This window comes from Heterodontus francisci, chromosome 34, assembly GCF_036365525.1.
Source record: "Heterodontus francisci isolate sHetFra1 chromosome 34, sHetFra1.hap1, whole genome shotgun sequence".
In the NCBI taxonomy this organism is placed as follows: Eukaryota; Metazoa; Chordata; class Chondrichthyes; order Heterodontiformes; family Heterodontidae; genus Heterodontus; species Heterodontus francisci.
Window position 1 is genome coordinate 57,846,537 of NC_090404.1, and position 21,530 is coordinate 57,868,066.

The window sequence follows — 21,530 nt, forward strand, 5'->3', positions numbered from 1 at the left end:
GTGTTAAAGAGTGATAGAGAGTGTCAGAGAGTGTCAGTGAGTGTCAGAGAGTGATAGTGAGTGTCTGAGAGTGTCAGAGAGAGTCAGAGAGTGATAGACAGTGTCAGAGAGTGTCAGAGAGTGTCTGAGAGTGTCAGAGTGTCAGAGAGTGATAGAGAGTTTCAGAGAGTTTCAGAGAGTGTCTGAGAATGTCTGAGAGTGTCAGAGAGTGATCGAGAGTGATAGAGAGTTTCAGAGAGTGTCAGAGAGTGTCTGAGAGTGTCAGAGAGTGATAGAGAGTGATAGAGAGTGTCAGACAGTGTCAGAGAGTGATAGAGAGTTTCAGAGAGTGTCAGAGAGTGTCAGAGTGTGTCAGAGAGTGATAGAGAGTGTCAGAGAGTGTCAGAGAGTGTCAGAGAGTGATAGAGAGTGATAGAGAGTGTCAGAGAGTGTCAGAGAGTGTCAGAGAGTGTCAGAGAGTGTCAGAGAGTGATAGAGAGTGTCAGAGAGTTTCAGAGAGTCTCTGAGAATGTCTGAGAGTGTCAGAGAGTGTCAGAGAGTGATAGAGAGTGATAGAGAGTGTCAGAGAGTGTCAGAGAGTGTCAGAGAGTGATAGAGAGTGATAGAGAGTGTCAGAGAGTGTCTGAGAGTGTCAGAGAGTGTCAGAGAGTGATAGAGAGTGACAGAGAGTGTCAGAGAGTGTCAGAGAGTGATAGAGAGTGATAGAGAGTTTCAGAGAGTGTCAGAGAGTGTCAGAGAGTGTCACAGAGTGATAGAGAGTGTCAGAGAGTGTCTGAGAGTGATAAAGAGTGATAGAGAGTGTCAGAGAGTGTCAGAGAGTGTCAGAGAGTGTCAGAGAGTGATAGTGAGTGTCTGAGAGTGTCTGAGAGTGTCAGAGAGTGTCAGAGAGTGATAGAGAGTGACAGAGAGTGTCAGAGAGTGTCAGAGAGTGATAGAGAGTGATAGAGAGTTTCAGAGAGTGTCAGAGAGTGTCAGAGAGTGTCACAGAGTGATAGAGAGTGTCAGAGAGTGTCTGAGAGTGATAAAGAGTGATAGAGAGTGTCAGAGAGTGTCAGAGAGTGTCAGAGAGTGTCAGAGAGTGTCAGAGAGTGTCAGAGAGTGATAGAGAGTGTCAGAGAGTGTCAGAGAGTGTCAGAGAGTGATAGAGAGTCAAAGAGAGTGATAGAGAGTGTCAGAGAGTGTCAGAGAGTGTCAGAGAGTGATAGAAAGTGATAGAGAGTGATAGAGAGTGTCAGAGAGTGTCAGATAGTGATAGAGAGTGTCAGAGAGTGTCAGAGAGTGTCAGAGAGTGATAGAGAGTGAAAGAGAGTGAAAGAGAGTGTCAGAGAGTGTCAGAGAGTGATAGAGAGTGATAGAGAGTGTCAGAGAGTGTCAGAGTGTGTCAGATAGTGATAGTGAGTGTCTGAGAGAGTCAGAGAGTGTCAGATAGTGATAGAGAGTGTCAGAGAGTGTCAGAGAGTGTCAGAGAGTGTCAGATAGTGATAGTGAGTGTCTGAGAGTGTCAGAGAGTGATAGAGAGTGTCAGAGAGTGTCAGAGAGTGATAGAGTGTGTCAGAGAGTGTCAGAGAGTGATAGAGAGTGATAGAGAGTGTCAGAGAGTGTCAGAGAGTGTCAGAGAGTGATAGAGAGTGATAGAGAGTGTCAGATAGTGATAGAGAGTGTCAGAGAGTGTCAGAGAGTGTCAGAGAGTGATAGAGAGTGAAAGAGAGTGAAAGAGAGTGTCAGAGAGTGTCAGAGAGTGATAGAGAGTGATATAGAGTGTCAGAGAGTGTCAGAGTGTGTCAGATAGTGATAGTGAGTGTCTGAGAGAGTCAGAGAGTGTCAGATAGTGATAGAGAGTGTCAGAGAGTGTCAGAGAGTGTCAGAGAGTGTCAGATAGTGATAGTGAGTGTCTGAGAGTGTCAGAGAGTGATAGAGAGTGTCAGAGAGTGTCAGAGAGTGTCAGATAGTGATAGTGAGTGTCTGAGAGTGTCACAGAGTGTCAGATAGTGATAGAGAGTGTCAGAGAGTGTCAGAGAGTGATAGAGAGTGTCAGAGAGTGAAAGAGAGTGTCATAGAGTGATAGAGAGTGTCAGAGAGTGTCAGAGAGTGTCAGAGAGTGTCAGAGAGTGATATAGAGTGATAGAGAGTGATAGAGAGTGTCAGAGAGTGTCAGAGAGTGTCAGAGAGTGATAGAGAGTGATAGAGAGTGCCAGAGAGTGTCAGAGAGTGATAGAGAGTGATAGAGAGTGTCAGAGACTGTCAGAGAGTGTCAGAGAGTGTCAGAGATTGATAGAGAGTGAAAGAGAGTGTCAGAGAGTGTCAGAGAGTGTCAGAGAGTGATAGAGAGTGTCAGAGAGTGTCAGAGAGTGTCAGAGAGTATCAGAGAGTGTCAGAGAGTGATAGAGAGTGATAGAGAGTGATAGAGAGTGTCAGAGAGTGTCAGAGAGTGATAGAGAGTGAAAGAGAGTGTCAGAGAGTGTCAGATAGTGATAGTGAGTACCTGAGAGTGTCGCAGAGTGTCAGATAGTGATAGAGAGTGTCAGAGAGTGTCAGAGAGTGTCAGAGAGTGTCAGAGAGTGTCAGAGAGTGTCAGAGAGTGATAGAGAGTGATAGTGAGTTTCAGAGAGTGTCAGAGAGTGTCAGAGAGCGATAGAGAGTGATAGAGAGTGTCAGAGAGTGTCAGAGAGTGATAGAGAGTGATAGAGAGTTTCAGAGAGTGTCAGAGAGTGTCAGAGAGTGATAGAGAGTGTCAGAGAGTGTCAGAGAGTGATAGAGAGTGATAGAGAGTGTCAGAGAGTGTCAGAGAGTGTCAGAGAGTGATAGAGAGTGTCAGAGAGATTCAGAGAGTCTCTGAGAATGTCTGAGAGTGTCAGAGAGTGTCAGAGAGTGATAGAGAGTGATAGAGAGTGATAGAGAGTGTCAGAGAGTGTCAGAGAGTGTCAGAGAGTGATAGAGAGTGATAGAGAGTGTCAGAGAGTGTCTGAGAGTGTCAGAGAGTGTCAGAGAGTGATAGAGAGTGATAGAGAGTTTCAGAGAGTGTCAGAGAGTGTCAGAGAGTGATAGAGAGTGATAGAGAGTGATAGAGAGTGATAGAGAGTGATAAAGTGTGATAGACAGTGTCAGAGAGTGTCAGAGAGTGTCAGAGAGTGATAGAGAGTGTCAGAGAGTGTCAGAGAGTGTTAAAGAGTGTCAGAGAGTGTCAGAGAGTGTCAGAGAGTGTCAGAGAGTGATAGAGAGTGTCAGAGAGTGTCAGAGAGTGATAGAGAGTGATAGAGTGTGATAGAGAGTGTCAGAGAGTGTCAGAGAGTGTCAGAGAGTGATAGAGAGTGATAGAGAGTGTCAGAGAGTGTCTGAGAGTGTCAGAGAGTGTCAGAGAGTGATAGAGAGTGACAGAGAGTGTCAGAGAGTGTCAGAGAGTGATAGAGAGTGATAGAGAGTTTCAGAGAGTGTCAGAGAGTGTCAGAGAGTGATAGAGATTGATAGAGAGTGATAGAGAGAGATAAAGTGTGATAGACAGTGTCAGAGAGTGTCAGAGAGTGTCAGAGAGTGATAGAGAGTGTCAGAGAGTGTCAGAGAGTGTTAAAGAGTGATAGAGAGTGTCAGAGAGTGTCAGTGAGTGTCAGAGAGTGATAGTGAGTGTCTGAGAGTGTCAGAGAGTGTCAGAGAGTGATAGACAGTGTCAGAGAGTGTCAGAGAGTGTCTGAGAGTGTCAGAGTGTCAGAGAGTGATAGAGAGTTTCAGAGAGTTTCAGAGAGTGTCTGAGAATGTCTGAGAGTGTCAGAGAGTGTCAGAGAGTGATAGAGAGTGATAGAGAGTGTCAGAGAGTGTCAGAGAGTGATCGAGAGTGATAGAGAGTTTCAGAGAGTGTCAGAGAGTGTCTGAGAGTGTCAGAGAGTGATAGAGAGTGATAGAGAGTGTCAGACAGTGTCAGAGAGTGATAGAGAGTTTCAGAGAGTGTCAGAGAGTGTCAGAGTGTGTCAGAGAGTGATAGAGAGTGTCAGAGAGTGTCAGAGAGTGTCAGAGAGTGATAGAGAGTGATAGAGAGTGTCAGAGAGTGTCAGAGAGTGTCAGAGAGTGTCAGAGAGTGTCAGAGAGTGATAGAGAGTGTCAGAGAGTTTCAGAGAGTCTCTGAGAATGTCTGAGAGTGTCAGAGAGTGTCAGAGAGTGATAGAGAGTGATAGAGAGTGTCAGAGAGTGTCAGAGAGTGTCAGAGAGTGATAGAGAGTGATAGAGAGTGTCAGAGAGTGTCTGAGAGTGTCAGAGAGTGTCAGAGAGTGATAGAGAGTGACAGAGAGTGTCAGAGAGTGTCAGAGAGTGATAGAGAGTGATAGAGAGTTTCAGAGAGTGTCAGAGAGTGTCAGAGAGTGTCACAGAGTGATAGAGAGTGTCAGAGAGTGTCTGAGAGTGATAAAGAGTGATAGAGAGTGTCAGAGAGTGTCAGAGAGTGTCAGAGAGTGTCAGAGAGTGATAGTGAGTGTCTGAGAGTGTCTGAGAGTGTCAGAGAGTGTCAGAGAGTGATAGAGAGTGACAGAGAGTGTCAGAGAGTGTCAGAGAGTGATAGAGAGTGATAGAGAGTTTCAGAGAGTGTCAGAGAGTGTCAGAGAGTGTCACAGAGTGATAGAGAGTGTCAGAGAGTGTCTGAGAGTGATAAAGAGTGATAGAGAGTGTCAGAGAGTGTCAGAGAGTGTCAGAGAGTGATAAAGAGTGATAGACAGTGTCAGAGAGTGTCAGAGAGTGATAGAGAGTGATAGAGAGTGTCAGAGAGTGTCAGAGTGTGTCAGAGAGTGTCAGAGAGTGTCAGAGAGTGTTAAAGAGTGATAGAGAGTGTCAGAGAGTGTCAGAGAGTGTCAGAGAGTGATAGTGAGTGTCTGAGAGTGATAGAGAGTTTCAGAGAGTTTCAGAGAGTGTCTGAGAATGTCAGAGAGTGTCAGAGAGTGTCAGAGAGTGTCAGAGAGTGATAGAGAGTGATAGAGAGTGTCAGAGAGTGTCAGTGAGTGATCGAGAGTGATAGAGAGTTTCAGAGAGTGTCAGAGAGTGTCTGAGAGTGTCAGAGAGTGATAGAGTGTGTCAGAGAGTGTCAGAGAGTGATAGAGAGTGATAGAGAGTGTCAGAGAGTGTCTGAGAGTGATAGAGAGTTTCAGAGAGTTTCAGAGAGTGTCTGAGAATGTCTGAGAGTGTCAGAGAGTGTCAGAGAGTGATAGAGAGTGATAGAGAGTGTCAGAGAGTGTCAGAGAGTGTCAGAGAGTGATAGAGAGTGATAGAGAGTGTCAGAGAGTGTCAGAGAGTGATAGAGAGTGAAAGAGAGTGAAAGAGAGTGAAAGAGAGTGTCAGAGAGTGTCAGAGAGTGATAGAGAGTGATAGAGAGTGTCAGAGAGTGTCAGAGTGTGTCAGATAGTGATAGTGAGTGTCTGAGTGAGTCAGAGAGTGTCAGATAGTGATAGAGAGTGTCAGAGAGTGTCAGAGAGTGATAGAGAGTGATAGAGTGTTTCAGAGAGTGTCAGAGAGTGTCAGAGAGTGTCAGAGAGTGTCAGATAGTGATAGTGAGTGTCTGAGAGTGTCAGATAGTGATAGTGAGTGTCTGAGAGTGTCAGAGAGTGATAGAGTGTCAGAGAGTGTCAGAGAGTGTCAGAGAGTGTCAGAGAGTGATAGAGAGTGTCAGAGAGTGTCAGAGAGTGTCTGAGAGTGTCAGAGAGTGATAGAGAGTGAAAGAGAGTGTCAGAGAGTGTCAGAGAGTGATAGAGTGTCAGAGAGTGATAGAGAGTGTAAGAGAGTGTCAGAGAGTGTCAGAGAGTGTCAGAGAGTGATATAGAGTGATAGAGAGTGATAGAGAGTGTCAGAGAGTGTCAGAGAGTGTCAGAGAGTGATAGAGAGTGTCAGAGAGTGTCAGAGAGTGTCAGAGAGTGTCAGAGAGTGATAGAGAGTGATAGTGAGTTTCGGAGAGTGTCAGAGAGTGTCTGAGAGTGTCAGAGAGCGATAGAGAGTGATAGAGAGTGTCAGAGAGTGTCAGAGAGTGATAGAGAGTGATAGAGAGTGATAGAGAGTTTCAGAGAGTGTCAGAGAGTGTCAGAGAGTGTCAGAGAGTGATAGAGAGTGTCAGAGAGTGTCAGAGAGTGATAGAGAGTGATAGAGAGTGTCAGAGAGTGTCAGAGAGTGTCAGAGAGTGATAGAGAGTGTCAGAGAGTTTCAGAGAGTCTCTGAGAATGTCTGAGAGTGTCAGAGAGTGTCAGAGAGTGATAGAGAGTGATAGAGAGTGTCAGAGAGAGTCAGAGAGTGTCAGAGAGTGATAGAGAGTGATAGAGAGTGTCAGAGAGTGTCTGAGAGTGTCAGAGAGTGTCAGAGAGTGATAGAGAGTGACAGAGAGTGTCAGAGAGTGTCAGAGAGTGTCAGAGAGTGTCAGAGAGTTTCAGAGAGTGTCAGAGAGTGATAGAGAGTGATAGAGAGTGATAAAGAGTGATAGACAGTGTCAGAGAGTGTCAGAGAGTGATAGAGAGTGATAGAGAGTGTCAGAGAGTGTCAGAGAGTGTCAGAGAGTGTTAAAGAGTGATAGAGAGTGTCAGAGATTGTCAGTGAGTGTCAGAGAGTGATAGTGAGTGTCTGAGAGTGTCAGAGAGTGTCAGAGAGTGATAGACAGTGTCAGAGAGTGTCAGAGAGTGTCTGAGTGTCAGAGAGTGATAGAGAGTGTCAGAGAGTGTCAGAGAGTGTCAGAGTGTCAGAGAGTGATAGAGAGTGTCAGAGAGTGTCAGAGAGTGTCAGAGAGTGATAGAGAGTGTCAGAGAGTGTCTGAGAGTGATAGAGAGTTTCAGAGAGTTTCAGAGAGTGTCTGAGAATGTCTGAGAGTGTCAGAGAGTGTCAGAGAGTGATAGCGAGTGTCAGAGAGTGTCAGAGAGTGATAGAGAGTGATAGAGAGTGATAGAGAGTGTCAGAGAGTGTCAGAGAGTGATCGAGAGTGATAGAGAGTTTCAGAGAGTGTCAGAGAGTGTCAGAGAGTGATAGAGAGTGATAGAGAGTGTCAGAGAGTGTCAGAGAGTGTCAGAGAGTGTCAGAGAGTGATAGAGAGAGTCAGAGAGTTTCAGAGAGTCTCTGAGAATGTCTGAGAGTGTCAGAGAGTGATAGAGAGTGATAGAGAGTGTCAGAGTGTGTCAGAGAGTGTCAGAGAGTGTCAGAGAGTGATAGAGAGTGATAAAGAGTGATAAAGAGTGATAGACAGTGTCAGAGAGTGTCAGAGAGTGATAGAGAGTGATAGAGAGTGTCAGAGAGTGTCAGAGAGTGTTAAAGAGTGATAGAGAGTGTCAGAGAGTGTCAGAGAGTGTCAGAGAGTGATAGTGAGTGTCTGAGAGTGATAGAGAGTTTCAGAGAGTTTCAGAGAGTGTCTGAGAATGTCTGAGAGTGTCAGAGAGTGTCAGAGAGTGTCAGAGAGTGTCAGAGAGTGTCAGAGAGTGATAGAGAGTGATAGAGAGTGTCAGAGAGTGTCAGTGAGTGATCGAGAGTGATAGAGAGTTTCAGAGAGTGTCAGAGAGTGTCTGAGAGTGTCAGAGAGTGATAGAGAGTGATAGAGAGTGATAGAGAGTGTCAGACAGTGTCAGAGAGTGATAGAGAGTTTCAGAGAGTGTCAGAGAGTGTCTGAGAGTGTCTGAGAGTGTCAGAGAGTGATAGAGTGTGTCAGAGAGTGTCAGAGAGTGATAGAGAGTGATAGAGAGTGTCAGAGAGTGTCTGAGAGTGATAGAGAGTTTCAGAGAGTGTCTGAGAATGTCTGAGAGTGTCAGAGAGTGTCAGAGAGTGATAGAGAGTGACAGAGAGTGTCAGAGAGTGTCAGATAGTGATAGAGAGTGTCAGAGAGTGTCAGAGAGTGTCAGAGAGTGTCAGAGAGTGATAGAGAGTGAAAGAGAGTGAAAGAGAGTGTCAGAGAGTGTCAGAGAGTGATAGAGAGTGATAGAGAGTGTCAGAGAGTGTCAGAGTGTGTCAGATAGTGATAGAGAGTGTCAGAGAGTGATAGAGAGTGATAGAGAGTGATAGAGAGTGATAGAGAGTGTCAGAGAGTGTCAGTGAGTGATCGAGATTGATAGAAAGTTTCAGAGAGTGTCAGAGAGTGTCAGAGAGTGTCAGAGAGTGATAGAGAGTGATAGAGAGTGTCAGACAGTGTCAGAGAGTGATAGAGAGTTTCAGAGAGTGTCAGAGAGTGTCTGAGAGTGTCAGAGAGTGATAGAGTGTGTCAGAGAGTGTCAGAGAGTGATAGAGAGTGATAGAGAGTGTCAGAGAGTGTCTGAGAGTGATAGAGAGTGATAGAGAGTGTCAGAGAGTGTCAGAGAGTGTCAGAGAGTGATAGAGAGTGATAGAGAGTGTCAGAGAGTGTCAGATAGTGATAGAGAGTGTCAGAGAGTGTCAGAGAGTGTCAGAGAGTGATAGAGAGTGATAGAGAGTGTCAGAGAGTGTCAGAGTGTGTCAGATAGTGATAGTGAGTGTCTGAGAGTGTCAGAGAGTGATAGAGTGTGTCAGAGAGTGTCAGAGAGTGATAGAGAGTGATAGAGAGTGTCAGAGAGTGTCTGAGAGTGATAGAGAGTGATAGAGAGTGTCAGAGAGTGTCAGAGAGTGTCAGAGAGTGATAGAGAGTGATAGAGAGTGTCAGAGAGTGTCAGATAGTGATAGAGAGTGTCAGAGAGTGTCAGAGAGTGTCAGAGAGTGATAGAGAGTGAAAGAGAGTGAAAGAGAGTGTCAGAGAGTGTCAGAGAGTGATAGAGAGTGATAGAGAGTGTCAGAGAGTGTCAGAGTGTGTCAGATAGTGATAGTGAGTGTCTGAGAGTGTCAGAGAGTGATAGAGAGTGATAGAGAGTGTCAGAGAGTGTCTGAGAGTGATAGAGAGTGATAGAGAGTGTCAGAGAGTGTCAGAGAGTGTCAGAGAGTGATAGAGAGTGTCAGAGAGTGTCAGAGAGTGTCAGAGAGTGATAGAGAGTGAAAGAGAGTGATAGAGAGTGTCAGAGAGTGTCAGAGAGTGTCAGAGAGTGATAGAGAGTGATAGAGAGTGTCAGAGAGTGTCAGATAGTGATAGAGAGTGTCAGAGAGTGTCAGAGAGTGTCAGAGAGTGATAGAGAGTGAAAGAGAGTGAAAGAGAGTGTCAGAGAGTGTCAGAGAGTGATAGAGAGTGATAGAGAGTGTCAGAGAGTGTCAGAGTGTGTCAGATAGTGATAGTGAGTGTCTGAGAGAGTCAGAGAGTGTCAGATAGTGATAGAGAGTGTCAGAGAGTGTCAGAGAGTGTCAGAGAGTGTCAGATAGTGATAGTGAGTGTCTGAGAGTGTCAGAGAGTGATAGAGAGTGTCAGAGAGTGTCAGAGAGTGATAGAGTGTGTCAGAGAGTGTCAGAGAGTGATAGAGAGTGATAGAGAGTGTCAGAGAGTGTCTGAGAGTGATAGAGAGTGATAGAGAGTGTCAGAGAGTGTCAGAGAGTGTCAGAGAGTGATAGAGAGTGATAGAGAGTGTCAGATAGTGATAGAGAGTGTCAGAGAGTGTCAGAGAGTGATAGAGAGTGAAAGAGAGTGAAAGAGAGTGTCAGAGAGTGTCAGAGAGTGTTAGAGAGTGATATAGAGTGTCAGAGAGTGTCAGAGTGTGTCAGATAGTGATAGTGAGTGTCTGAGAGAGTCAGAGAGTGTCAGATAGTGATAGAGAGTGTCAGAGATTGTCAGAGAGTGTCAGAGAGTGTCAGATAGTGATAGTGAGTGTCTGAGAGTGTCAGAGAGTGATAGAGAGTGATAGAGAGTGTCAGAGAGTGTCAGAGAGTGTCAGAGAGTGTCAGAGAGTGATAGAGAGTGTCAGAGAGTGTCAGAGAGTGTCAGAGAGTGATAGAGAGTCAAAGAGAGTGATAGAGAGAGTCAGAGAGTGTCAGAGAGTGTCAGAGAGTGATAGAGAGTGATAGAGAGTGATAGAGAGTGTCAGAGAGTGTCAGATAGTGATAGAGAGTGTCAGAGAGTGTCAGAGAGTGTCAGAGAGTGATAGAGAGTGAAAGAGAGTGAAAGAGAGTGTCAGAGAGTGTCAGAGAGTGATAGAGAGTGATAGAGAGTGTCAGAGAGTGTCAGAGTGTGTCAGATAGTGATAGTGAGTGTCTGAGAGAGTCAGAGAGTGTCAGATAGTGATAGAGAGTGTCAGAGAGTGTCAGAGAGTGTCAGAGAGTGTCAGATAGTGATAGTGAGTGTCTGAGAGTGTCAGAGAGTGATAGAGAGTGTCAGAGAGTGTCAGAGAGTGATAGAGTGTGTCAGAGAGTGTCAGAGAGTGATAGAGAGTGATAGAGAGTGTCAGAGAGTGTCTGAGAGTGATAGAGAGTGATAGAGAGTGTCAGAGAGTGTCAGAGAGTGTCAGAGAGTGATAGAGAGTGATAGAGAGTGTCAGATAGTGATAGAGAGTGTCAGAGAGTGTCAGAGAGTGTCAGAGAGTGATAGAGAGTGAAAGAGAGTGAAAGAGAGTGTCAGAGAGTGTCAGAGAGTGATAGAGAGTGATATAGAGTGTCAGAGAGTGTCAGAGTGTGTCAGATAGTGATAGTGAGTGTCTGAGAGAGTCAGAGAGTGTCAGATAGTGTCAGAGAGTGTCAGAGAGTGTCAGAGAGTGTCAGATAGTGATAGTGAGTGTCTGAGAGTGTCAGAGAGTGATAGAGAGTGTCAGAGAGTGTCAGAGAGTGTCAGATAGTGATAGTGAGTGTCTGAGAGTGTCACAGAGTGTCAGATAGTGATAGAGAGTGTCAGAGAGTGTCAGAGAGTGATAGAGAGTGTCAGAGAGTGAAAGAGAGTGTCATAGAGTGATAGAGAGTGTCAGAGAGTGTCAGAGAGTGTCAGAGAGTGTCAGAGAGTGATATAGAGTGATAGAGAGTGATAGAGAGTGTCAGAGAGTGTCAGAGAGTGATAGAGAGTGATAGAGAGTGCCAGAGAGTGTCAGAGAGTGATAGAGAGTGATAGAGAGTGTCAGAGAGTGTCAGAGAGTGTCAGAGATTGATAGAGAGTGAAAGAGAGTGTCAGAGAGTGTCAGAGAGTGTCAGAGAGTGATAGAGAGTGTCAGAGAGTGTCAGAGAGTGTCAGAGAGTATCAGAGAGTGTCAGAGAGTGATAGAGAGTGATAGAGAGTGATAGAGAGTGTCAGAGAGTGTCAGAGAGTGATAGAGAGTGAAAGAGAGTGTCAGAGAGTGTCAGAGAGTGTCAGATAGTGATAGTGAGTACCTGAGAGTTTCGCAGAGTGTCAGATAGTGATAGAGAGTGTCAGAGAGTGTCAGAGAGTGTCAGAGAGTGTCAGAGAGTGTCAGAGAGTGATAGAGAGTGATAGTGAGTTTCAGAGAGTGTCAGAGAGTGTCTGAGAGTGTCAGAGAGCGATAGAGAGTGATAGAGAGTGTCAGAGAGTGTCAGAGAGTGATAGAGAGTGATAGAGAGTTGCAGAGAGTGTCAGAGAGTGTCAGAGAGTGATAGAGAGTGTCAGAGAGTGTCAGAGAGTGATAGAGAGTGATAGAGAGTGTCAGAGAGTGTCAGAGAGTGATAGAGAGTGTCAGAGAGTTTCAGAGAGTCTCTGAGAATGTCTGAGAGTGTCAGAGAGTGTCAGAGAGTGATAGAGAGTGATAGAGAGTGTCAGAGAGTGTCAGAGAGTGTCAGAGAGTGATAGAGAGTGATAGAGAGTGTCAGAGAGTGTCTGAGAGTGTCAGAGAGTGTCAGAGAGTGATAGAGAGTGATAGAGAGTTTCAGAGAGTGTCAGAGAGTGTCAGAGAGTGATAGAGAGTGATAGAGAGTGATAGAGAGTGATAGAGAGTGATAAAGTGTGATAGACAGTGTCAGAGAGAGTCAGAGAGTGTCAGAGAGTGATAGAGAGTGTCAGAGAGTGTCAGAGAGTGTTAAAGAGTGTCAGAGAGTGTCAGAGAGTGTCAGAGAGTGTCAGAGAGTGATAGAGAGTGTCAGAGAGTGTCAGAGAGTGATAGAGAGTGATAGAGAGTGATAGAGAGTGTCAGAGAGTGTCAGAGAGTGTCAGAGAGTGATAGAGAGTGATAGAGAGTGTCAGAGAGTGTCTGAGAGTGTCAGAGAGTGTCAGAGAGTGATAGAGAGTGACAGAGAGTGTCAGAGAGTGTCAGAGAGTGATAGAGAGTGATAGAGAGTTTCAGAGAGTGTCAGAGAGTGTCAGAGAGTGATAGAGAGTGATAGAGAGTGATAGAGAGTGATAAAGTGTGATAGACAGTGTCAGAGAGTGTCAGAGAGTGTCAGAGAGTGATAGAGAGTGTCAGAGAGTGTCAGAGAGTGTTAAAGAGTGATAGAGAGTGTCAGAGAGTGTCAGTGAGTGTCAGAGAGTGATAGTGAGTGTCTGAGAGTGTCAGAGAGTGTCAGAGAGTGATAGACAGTGTCAGAGAGTGTCAGAGAGTGTCTGAGAGTGTCAGAGTGTCAGAGAGTGATAGAGAGTTTCAGAGAGTTTCAGAGAGTGTCTGAGAATGTCTGAGAGTGTCAGAGAGTGTCAGAGAGTGATAGAGAGTGATAGAGAGTGTCAGAGAGTGTCTGAGAATGTCTGAGAGTGTCAGAGAGTGTCAGAGAGTGATAAAGAGTGATAGACAGTGTCAGAGAGTGTCAGAGAGTGATAGAGAGTGATAGAGAGTGTCAGAGAGTGTCAGAGTGTGTCAGAGAGTGTCAGAGAGTGTCAGAGAGTGTTAAAGAGTGATAGAGAGTGTCAGAGAGTGTCAGAGAGTTTCAGAGAGTTTCAGAGAGTGTCTGAGAATGTCTGAGAGTGTCAGAGAGTGTCAGAGAGTGTCAGAGAGTGATAGAGAGTGATAGAGAGTGTCAGAGAGTGTCAGTGAGTGATCGAGAGTGATAGAGAGTTTCAGAGAGTGTCAGAGAGTGTCTGAGAGTGTCAGAGAGTGATAGAGTGTGTCAGAGAGTGTCAGAGAGTGATAGAGAGTGATAGAGAGTGTCAGAGAGTGTCTGAGAGTGATAGAGAGTTTCAGAGAGTTTCAGAGAGTGTCTGAGAATGTCTGAGAGTGTCAGAGAGTGTCAGAGAGTGATAGAGAGTGATAGAGAGTGTCAGAGAGTGTCAGAGAGTGATAGAGAGTGAAAGAGAGTGAAAGAGAGTGTCAGAGAGTGTCAGAGAGTGATAGAGAGTGATAGAGAGTGTCAGAGAGTGTCAGAGAGTGTCAGAGAGTGATAGAGAGTGATAGAGAGTGTCAGAGAGTGTCAGAGAGTGATAGAGAGTGAAAGAGAGTGAAAGAGAGTGTCAGAGAGTGTCAGAGAGTGATAGAGAGTGATAGAGAGTGTCAGAGAGTGTCAGAGTGTGTCAGATAGTGATAGTGAGTGTCTGAGAGAGTCAGAGAGTGTCAGATAGTGATAGAGAGTGTCAGAGAGTGTCAGAGAGTGATAGAGAGTGATAGAGTGTTTCAGAGAGTGTCAGAGAGTGTCAGAGAGTGTCAGAGAGTGTCAGATAGTGATAGTGAGTGTCTGAGAGTGTCAGATAGTGATAGTGAGTGTCTGAGAGTGTCAGAGAGTGATAGAGAGTGTCAGAGAGTGTCAGAGAGTGTCAGAGAGTGTCAGAGAGTGATAGAGAGTGTCAGAGAGTGTCAGAGAGTGTCTGAGAGTGTCAGAGAGTGATAGAGAGTGATAGAGAGTTTCAGAGAGTGTCAGAGAGTTTCAGAGAGTGTCAGAGAGTGTCTGAGAGTGTCAGAGAGTGATAGAGAGTGATAGAGAGTGTCAGACAGTGTCAGAGAGTGATAGAGAGTTTCAGAGAGTGTCAGAGAGTGTCAGAGTGTGTCAGAGAGTGATAGAGAGTGTCAGAGAGTGTCAGAGAGTGTCAGAGAGTGATAGAGAGTGATAGAGAGTGTCAGAGAGTGTCAGAGAGTGTCAGAGAGTGTCAGAGAGTGTCAGAGAGTGATAGAGAGTGTCAGAGAGTTTCAGAGAGTCTCTGAGAATGTCTGAGAGTGTCAGAGAGTGTCAGAGAGTGATAGAGAGTGATAGAGAGTGTCAGAGAGTGTCAGAGAGTGTCAGAGAGTGATAGAGAGTGATAGAGAGTGTCAGAGAGTGTCTGAGAGTGTCAGAGAGTGTCAGAGAGTGATAGAGAGTGACAGAGAGTGTCAGAGAGTGTCAGAGAGTGATAGAGAGTGATAGAGAGTTTCAGAGAGTGTCAGAGAGTGTCAGAGAGTGTCACAGAGTGATAGAGAGTGTCAGAGAGTGTCTGAGAGTGATAAAGAGTGATAGAGAGTGTCAGAGAGTGTCAGAGAGTGTCAGAGAGTGTCAGAGAGTGTCAGAGAGTGATAGTGAGTGTCTGAGAGTGTCTGAGAGTGTCTGAGAGTGTCAGAGAGTGTCAGAGAGTGATAGAGAGTGACAGAGAGTGTCAGAGAGTGTCAGAGAGTGATAGAGAGTGATAGAGAGTTTCAGAGAGTGTCAGAGAGTGTCAGAGAGTGTCACAGAGTGATAGAGAGTGTCAGAGAGTGTCTGAGAGTGATAAAGAGTGATAGAGAGTGTCAGAGAGTGTCAGAGAGTGTCAGAGAGTGATAAAGAGTGATAGACAGTGTCAGAGAGTGTCAGAGAGTGATAGAGAGTGATAGAGAGTGTCAGAGAGTGTCAGAGTGTGTCAGAGAGTGTCAGAGAGTGTCAGAGAGTGTTAAAGAGTGATAGAGAGTGTCAGAGAGTGTCAGAGAGTGATAGTGAGTGTCTGAGAGTGATAGAGAGTTTCAGAGAGTTTCAGAGAGTGTCTGAGAATGTCTGAGAGTGTCAGAGAGTGTCAGAGAGTGTCAGAGAGTGATAGAGAGTGATAGAGAGTGTCAGAGAGTGTCAGTGAGTGATCGAGAGTGAAAGAGAGTTTCAGAGAGTGTCAGAGAGTGTCTGAGAGTGTCAGAGAGTGATAGAGTGTGTCAGAGAGTGTCAGAGAGTGATAGAGAGTGATAGAGAGTGTCAGAGAGTGTCTGAGAGTGATAGAGAGTTTCAGAGAGTTTCAGAGAGTGTCTGAGAATGTCTGAGAGTGTCAGAGAGTGTCAGAGAGTGATAGAGAGTGATAGAGAGTGTCAGAGAGTGTCAGAGAGTGTCAGAGAGTGATAGAGAGTGATAGAGAGTGTCAGAGAGTGTCAGAGAGTGATAGAGAGTGAAAGAGAGTGAAAGAGAGTGTCAGAGAGTGTCAGAGAGTGATAGAGAGTGATAGAGAGTGTCAGAGAGTGTCAGAGAGTGTCAGAGAGTGATAGAGAGTGATAGAGAGTGTCAGAGAGTGTCAGAGAGTGATAGAGAGTGAAAGAGAGTGAAAGAGAGTGTCAGAGAGTGTCAGAGAGTGATAGAGAGTGATAGAGAGTGTCAGAGAGTGTCAGAGTGTGTCAGATAGTGATAGTGAGTGTCTGAGAGAGTCAGAGAGTGTCAGATAGTGATAGAGAGTGTCAGAGAGTGTCAGAGAGTGATAGAGAGTGATAGAGTGTTTCAGAGAGTGTCAGAGAGTGTCAGAGAGTGTCAGAGAGTGTCAGAGAGTGTCAGATAGTGATAGTGAGTGTCTGAGAGTGTCAGATAGTGATAGTGAGTGTCTGAGAGTGTCAGAGAGTGTCAGAGAGTGTCAGAGAGTGTCAGAGAGTGTCAGAGAGTGATAGAGAGTGTCAGAGAGTGTCAGAGAGTGTCTGAGAGTGTCAGAGAGTGATAGAGAGTGAAAGAGAGTGTCAGAGAGTGTCAGAGAGTGATAGAGTGTCAGAGAGTGATAGAGAGTGTCAGAGAGTGTCAGAGAGTGTCAGAGAGTGTCAGAGAGTGATATAGAGTGATAGAGAGTGATAGAGAGTGTCAGAGAGTGTCAGAGAGTCTCAGAGAGCGATAGAGAGTGTCAGAGAGTGTCAGAGAGTGTCAGAGAGTGTCAGAGAGTGATAGAGAGTGATAGTGAGTTTCGGAGAGTGTCAGAGAGTGTCTGAGAGTGTCAGAGAGCGATAGAGAGTGATAGAGAGTGTCAGAGAGTGTCAGAGAGTGATAGAGAGTGATAGAGAGTGATAGAGAGTTTCAGAGAGTGTCAGAGAGTGTCAGAGAGTGTCAGAGAGTGATAGAGAGTGTCAGAGAGTGTCAGAGAGTGATAGAGAGTGATAGAGAGTGTCAGAGAGTGTCAGAGAGTGTCAGAGAGTGATAGAGAGTGTCAGAGAGTTTCAGAGAGTCTCTGAGAATGTCTGAGAGTGTCAGAGAGTGTCAGAGAGTGATAGAGAGTGATAGAGAGTGTCAGAGAGTGTCAGAGAGTGTCAGAGAGTGATAGAGAGTGATAGAGAGTGTCAGAGAGTGTCTGAGAGTGTCAGAGAGTGTCAGAGAGTGATAGAGAGTGACAGAGAGTGTCAGAGAGTGTCAGAGAGTGTCAGAGAGTGTCAGAGAGTGTCAGAGAGTTTCAGAGAGTGTCAGAGAGTGATAGAGAGTGATAGAGAGTGATAAAGAGTGATAGACAGTGTCAGAGAGTGTCAGAGAGTGATAGAGAGTGATAGAGAGTGTCAGAGAGTGTCAGAGAGTGTCAGAGAGTGTTAAAGAGTGATAGAGAGTGTCAGAGATTGTCAGTGAGTGTCAGAGAGTGATAGTGAGTGTCTGAGAGTGTCAGAGAGTGTCAGAGAGTGATAGACAGTGTCAGAGAGTGTCAGAGAGTGTCTGAGAGTGTCAGAGTGTCAGAGAGTGATAGAGAGTGTCAGAGAGTGTCAGAGAGTGTCAGAGTGTCAGAGAGTGTCAGAGAGTGTCAGAGAGTGTCAGAGAGTGTCAGAGAGTGATAGAGAGTTTCAGAGAGTTTCAGAGAGTGTCTGAGAATGTCTGAGAGTGTCAGAGAGTGTCAGAGAGTGATAGCGAGTGTCAGAGAGTGTCAGAGAGTGATAGAGAGTGATAGAGAGTGTTAGAGAGTGTCAGAGAGTGTCAGAGAGTGATCGAGAGTGATAGAGAGTTTCAGAGAGTGTCAGAGAGTGTCTGAGAGTGTCAGAGAGTGATAGAGAGTGATAGAGAGTGTCAGACAGTGTCAGAGAGTGATAGAGAGTTTCAGAGAGTGTCAGAGAGTGTCAGAGAGTGTCAGAGAGTGATAGAGAGTGTCAGAGAGTGTCAGAGAGTGATAGAGAGTGATAGAGATTGTCAGAGAGTGTCAGAGAGTGTCAGAGAGTGTCAGAGAGTGATAGAGAGTGTCAGAGAGTTTCAGAGAGTCTCTGAGAATGTCTGAGAGTGTCAGAGAGTGATAGAGAGTGATAGAGAGTGTCAGAGTGTGTCAGAGAGTGTCAGAGAGTGTCAGAGAGTGATAGAGAGTGATAAAGAGTGATAAAGAGTGATAGACAGTGTCAGAGAGTGTCAGAGAGAGATAGAGAGTGATAGAGAGTGTCAGAGAGTGTCAGAGAGTGTTAAAGAGTGATAGAGAGTGTCAGAGAGTGTCAGAGAGTGTCAGAGAGTGATAGTGATTGTCTGAGAGTGATAGAGAGTTTCAGAGAGTTTCAGAGAGTGTCTGAGAATGTCTGAGAGTGTCAGAGAGTGTCAGAGAGTGTCAGAGAGTGTCAGAGAGTGATAGAGAGTGATAGAGAGTGTCAGAGAGTGTCAGTGAGTGATCGAGAGTGATAGAGAGTTTCAGAGAGTGTCAGAGAGTGTCAGAGAGTGTCAGAGAGTGATAGAGAGTGATAGAGAGTGTCAGAGAGTGTCAGTGAGTGATCGAGAGTGATAGAGAGTGTCAGACAGTGTCAGAGAGTGATAGAGAGTTTCAGAGAGTGTCAGAGAGTGTCTGAGAGTGTCTGAGAGTGTCAGAGAGTGATAGAGTGTGTCAGAGAGTGTCAGAGAGTGATAGAGAGTGATAGAGAGTGTCAGAGAGTGTCTGAGAGTGATAGAGAGTTTCAGAGAGTTTCAGAGAGTGTCTGAGAATGTCTGAGAGTGTCAGAGAGTGTCAGAGAGTGATAGAGAGTGACAGAGAGTGTCAGAGTGTCAGATAGTGATAGAGAGTGTCAGAGAGTGTCAGAGAGTGTCAGAGAGTGTCAGAGAGTGATAGAGAGTGTCAGAGAGTGATAGAGTGTGTCAGAGAGTGTCAGAGAGTGATAGAGAGTGATAGAGAGTGTCAGAGAGTGTCTGAGAGTGATAGAGAGTTTCAGAGAGTTTCAGAGAGTGTCTGAGAATGTCTGAGAGTGTCAGAGAGTGTCAGAGAGTGATAGAGAGTGACAGAGAGTGTCAGAGTGTCAGATAGTGATAGAGAGTGTCAGAGAGTGTCAGAGAGTGTCAGAGAGTGTCAGAGAGTGATAGAGAGTGAAAGAGAGTGAAAGAGAGTGTCAGAGAGTGTCAGAGAGTGATAGAGAGTGATAGAGAGTGTCAGAGAGTGTCAGAGTGTGTCAGATAGTGATAGTGAGTGTCTGAGAGTGTCAGAGAGTGTCAGAGAGTGTCAGAGAGTGATAGAGAGTGTCAGAGAGTGTCAGAGAGTGTCAGAGAGTATCAGAGAGTGTCAGAGAGTGATAGAGAGTGATAGAGAGTGATAGAGAGTGTCAGAGAGTGTCAGAGAGTGATAGAGAGTGAAAGAGAGTGTCAGAGAGTGTCAGAGAGTGTCAGATAGTGATAGTGAGTACCTGAGAGTGTCGCAGAGTGTCAGATAGTGTCAGAGAGTGTCAGAGAGTGTCAGAGAGTGTCAGAGAGTGTCAGAGAGTGATAGAGAGTGATAGTGAGTTTCAGAGAGTGTCAGAGAGTGTCTGAGAGTGTCAGAGAGCGATAGAGAGTGATAGAGAGTGTCAGAGAGTGTCAGAGAGTGATAGAGAGTGATAGAGAGTTTCAGAGAGTGTCAGAGAGTGTCAGAGAGTGATAGAGAGTGTCAGAGAGTGTCAGAGAGTGATAGAGAGTGATAGAGAGTGTCAGAGAGTGTCAGAGAGTGTCAGAGAGTGATAGAGAGTGTCAGAGAGTTTCAGAGAGTCTCTGAGAATGTCTGAGAGTGTCAGAGAGTGATAGAGAGTGATAGAGAGTGTCAGAGAGTGTCAGAGAGTGTCAGAGAGTGATAGAGAGTGATAGAGAGTGTCAGAGAGTGTCTGAGAGTGTCAGAGAGTGTCAGAGAGTGATAGAGAGTGATAGAGAGTTTCAGAGAGTGTCAGAGAGTGTCAGAGAGTGATAGAGAGTGATAGAGAGTGATAGAGAGTGATAGAGAGTGATAAAGTGTGATAGACAGTGTCAGAGAGTGTCAGAGAGTGTCAGAGAGTGATAGAGATTGTCAGAGAGTGTCAGAGAGTGTTAAAGAGTGTCAGAGAGTGTCAGAGAGTGTCAGAGAGTGTCAGAGAGTGATAGAGAGTGTCAGAGAGTGTCAGAGAGTGATAGAGAGTGATAGAGAGTGTCAGAGAGTGTCAGAGAGTGTCAGAGAGTGATAGAGAGTGATAGAGAGTGTCAGAGAGTGTCTGAGAGTGTCAGAGAGTGTCAGAGAGTGATAGAGAGTGACAGAGAGTGTCAGAGAGTGTCAGAGAGTGATAGAGAGTGATAGAGAGTTTCAGAGAGTGTCAGAGAGTGTCAGAGAGTGATAGAGAGTGATAGAGAGTGATAGAGAGTGATAAAGTGTGATAGACAGTGTCAGAGAGTGTCAGAGAGTGTCAGAGAGTGATAGAGAGTGTCAGAGAGTGTCAGAGAGTGTTAAAGAGTGATAGAGAGTGTCAGAGAGTGTCAGTGAGTGTCAGAGAGTGATAGTGAGTGTCTGAGAGTGTCAGAGAGTGTCAGAGAGTGATAGACAGTGTCAGAGAGTGTCAGAGAGTGTCTGAGAGTGTCAGAGTGTCAGAGAGTGATAGAGAGTTTCAGAGAGTTTCAGAGAGTGTCTGAGAATGTCTGAGAGTGTCAGAGAGTGTCAGAGAGTGATAGAGAGTGATAGAGAGTGTCAGAGAGTGTCAGAGAGTGATCGAGAGTGATAGAGAGTGTCAGAGAGTGTCAGAGAGTGTCAGAGAGTGATAGAGAGTGATAGAGAGTGTCAGAGAGTGTCTGAGAGTGTCAGAGAGTGTCAGAGAGTGATAGAGAGTGACAGAGAGTGTCAGAGAGTGTCAGAGAGTGATAGAGAGTGATAGAGAGTTTCAGAGAGTGTCAGAGAGTGTCAGAGAGTGTCACAGAGTGATAGAGAGTGTCAGAGAGTGTCTGAGAGTGATAAAGAGTGATAGAGAGTGTCAGAGAGTGTCAGAGAGTGTCAGAGAGTGTCAGAGAGTGATAGTGAGTGTCTGAGAGTGTCTGAGAGTGTCAGAGAGTGTCAGAGAGTGATAGAGAGTGACAGAGAGTGTCAGAGAGTGTCAGAGAGTGATAGAGAGTGATAGAGAGTTTCAGAGAGTGTCAGAGAGTGTCAGAGAGTGTCACAGAGTGATAGAGAGTGTCAGAGAGTGTCTGAGAGTGATAAAGAGTGATAGAGAGTGTCAGAGAGTGTCAGAGAGTGTCAGAGAGTGATAAAGAGTGATAGACAGTGTCAGAGAGTGTCAGAGAGTGATAGAGAGTGATAGAGAGTGTCAGAGAGTGTCAGAGTGTGTCAGAGAGTGTCAGAGAGTGTCAGAGAGTGTTAAAGAGTGATAGAGAGTGTCAGAGAGTGTCAGAGAGTGTCAGAGAGTGATAGTGAGTGTCTGAGAGTGATAGAGAGTTTCAGAGAGTTTCAGAGAGTGTCTGAGAATGTCTGAGAGTGTCAGAGAGTGTCAGAGAGTCTCAGAGAGTGATAGAGAGTGATAGAGAGTGTCAGAGAGTGTCAGTGAGTGATCGAGAGTGATAGAGAGTTTCAGAGAGTGTCAGAGAGTGTCTGAGAGTGTCAGAGAGTGATAGAGTGTGTCAGAGAGTGTCAGAGAGTGATAGAGAGTGATAGAGAGTGTCAGAGAGTGTCTGAGAGTGATAGAGAGTTTCAGAGAGTTTCAGAGAGTGTCTGAGAATGTCTGAGAGTGTCAGAGAGTGTCAGAGAGTGATAGAGAGTGATAGAGAGTGTCAGAGAGTGTCAGAGAGTGTCAGAGAGTGATAGAGAGTGATAGAGAGTGTCAGAGAGTGTCAGAGAGTGATAGAGAGTGAAAGAGAGTGAAAGAGAGTGTCAGAGAGTGTCAGAGAGTGATAGAGAGTGATAGAGAGTGTCAGAGAGTGTCAGAGTGTGTCAGATAGTGATAGTGAGTGTCTGAGAGAGTCAGAGAGTGTCAGATAGTGATAGAGAGTGTCAGAGAGTGTCAGAGAGTGATAGAGAGTGATAGAGTGTTTCAGAGAGTGTCAGAGAGTGTCAGAGAGTGTCAGAGAGTGTCAGATAGTGATAGTGAGTGTCTGAGAGTGTCAGATAGTGATAGTGAGTGTCTGAGAGTGAAAGAGAGTGTCAGAGAGTGTCAGAGAGTGATAGAGTGTCAGAGAGTGATAGAGAGTGTCAGAGAGTGTCAGAGAGTGTCAGAGAGTGTCAGAGAGTGATAGAGAGTGTCAGAGAGTGTCAGAGAGTGTCAGAGAGTGTCAGAGAGTGATATAGAGTGATAGAGAGTGATAGAGAGTGTCAGAGAGTGTCAGAGAGTGTCAGAGAGTGATAGAGAGTGTCAGAGAGTGTCAGAGAGTGTCAGAGAGTGTCAGAGAGTGATAGAGAGTGATAGTGAGTTTCGGAGAGTGTCAGAGAGTGTCTGAGAGTGTCAGAGAGCGATAGAGAGTGATAGAGAGTGTCAGAGAGTGTCAGA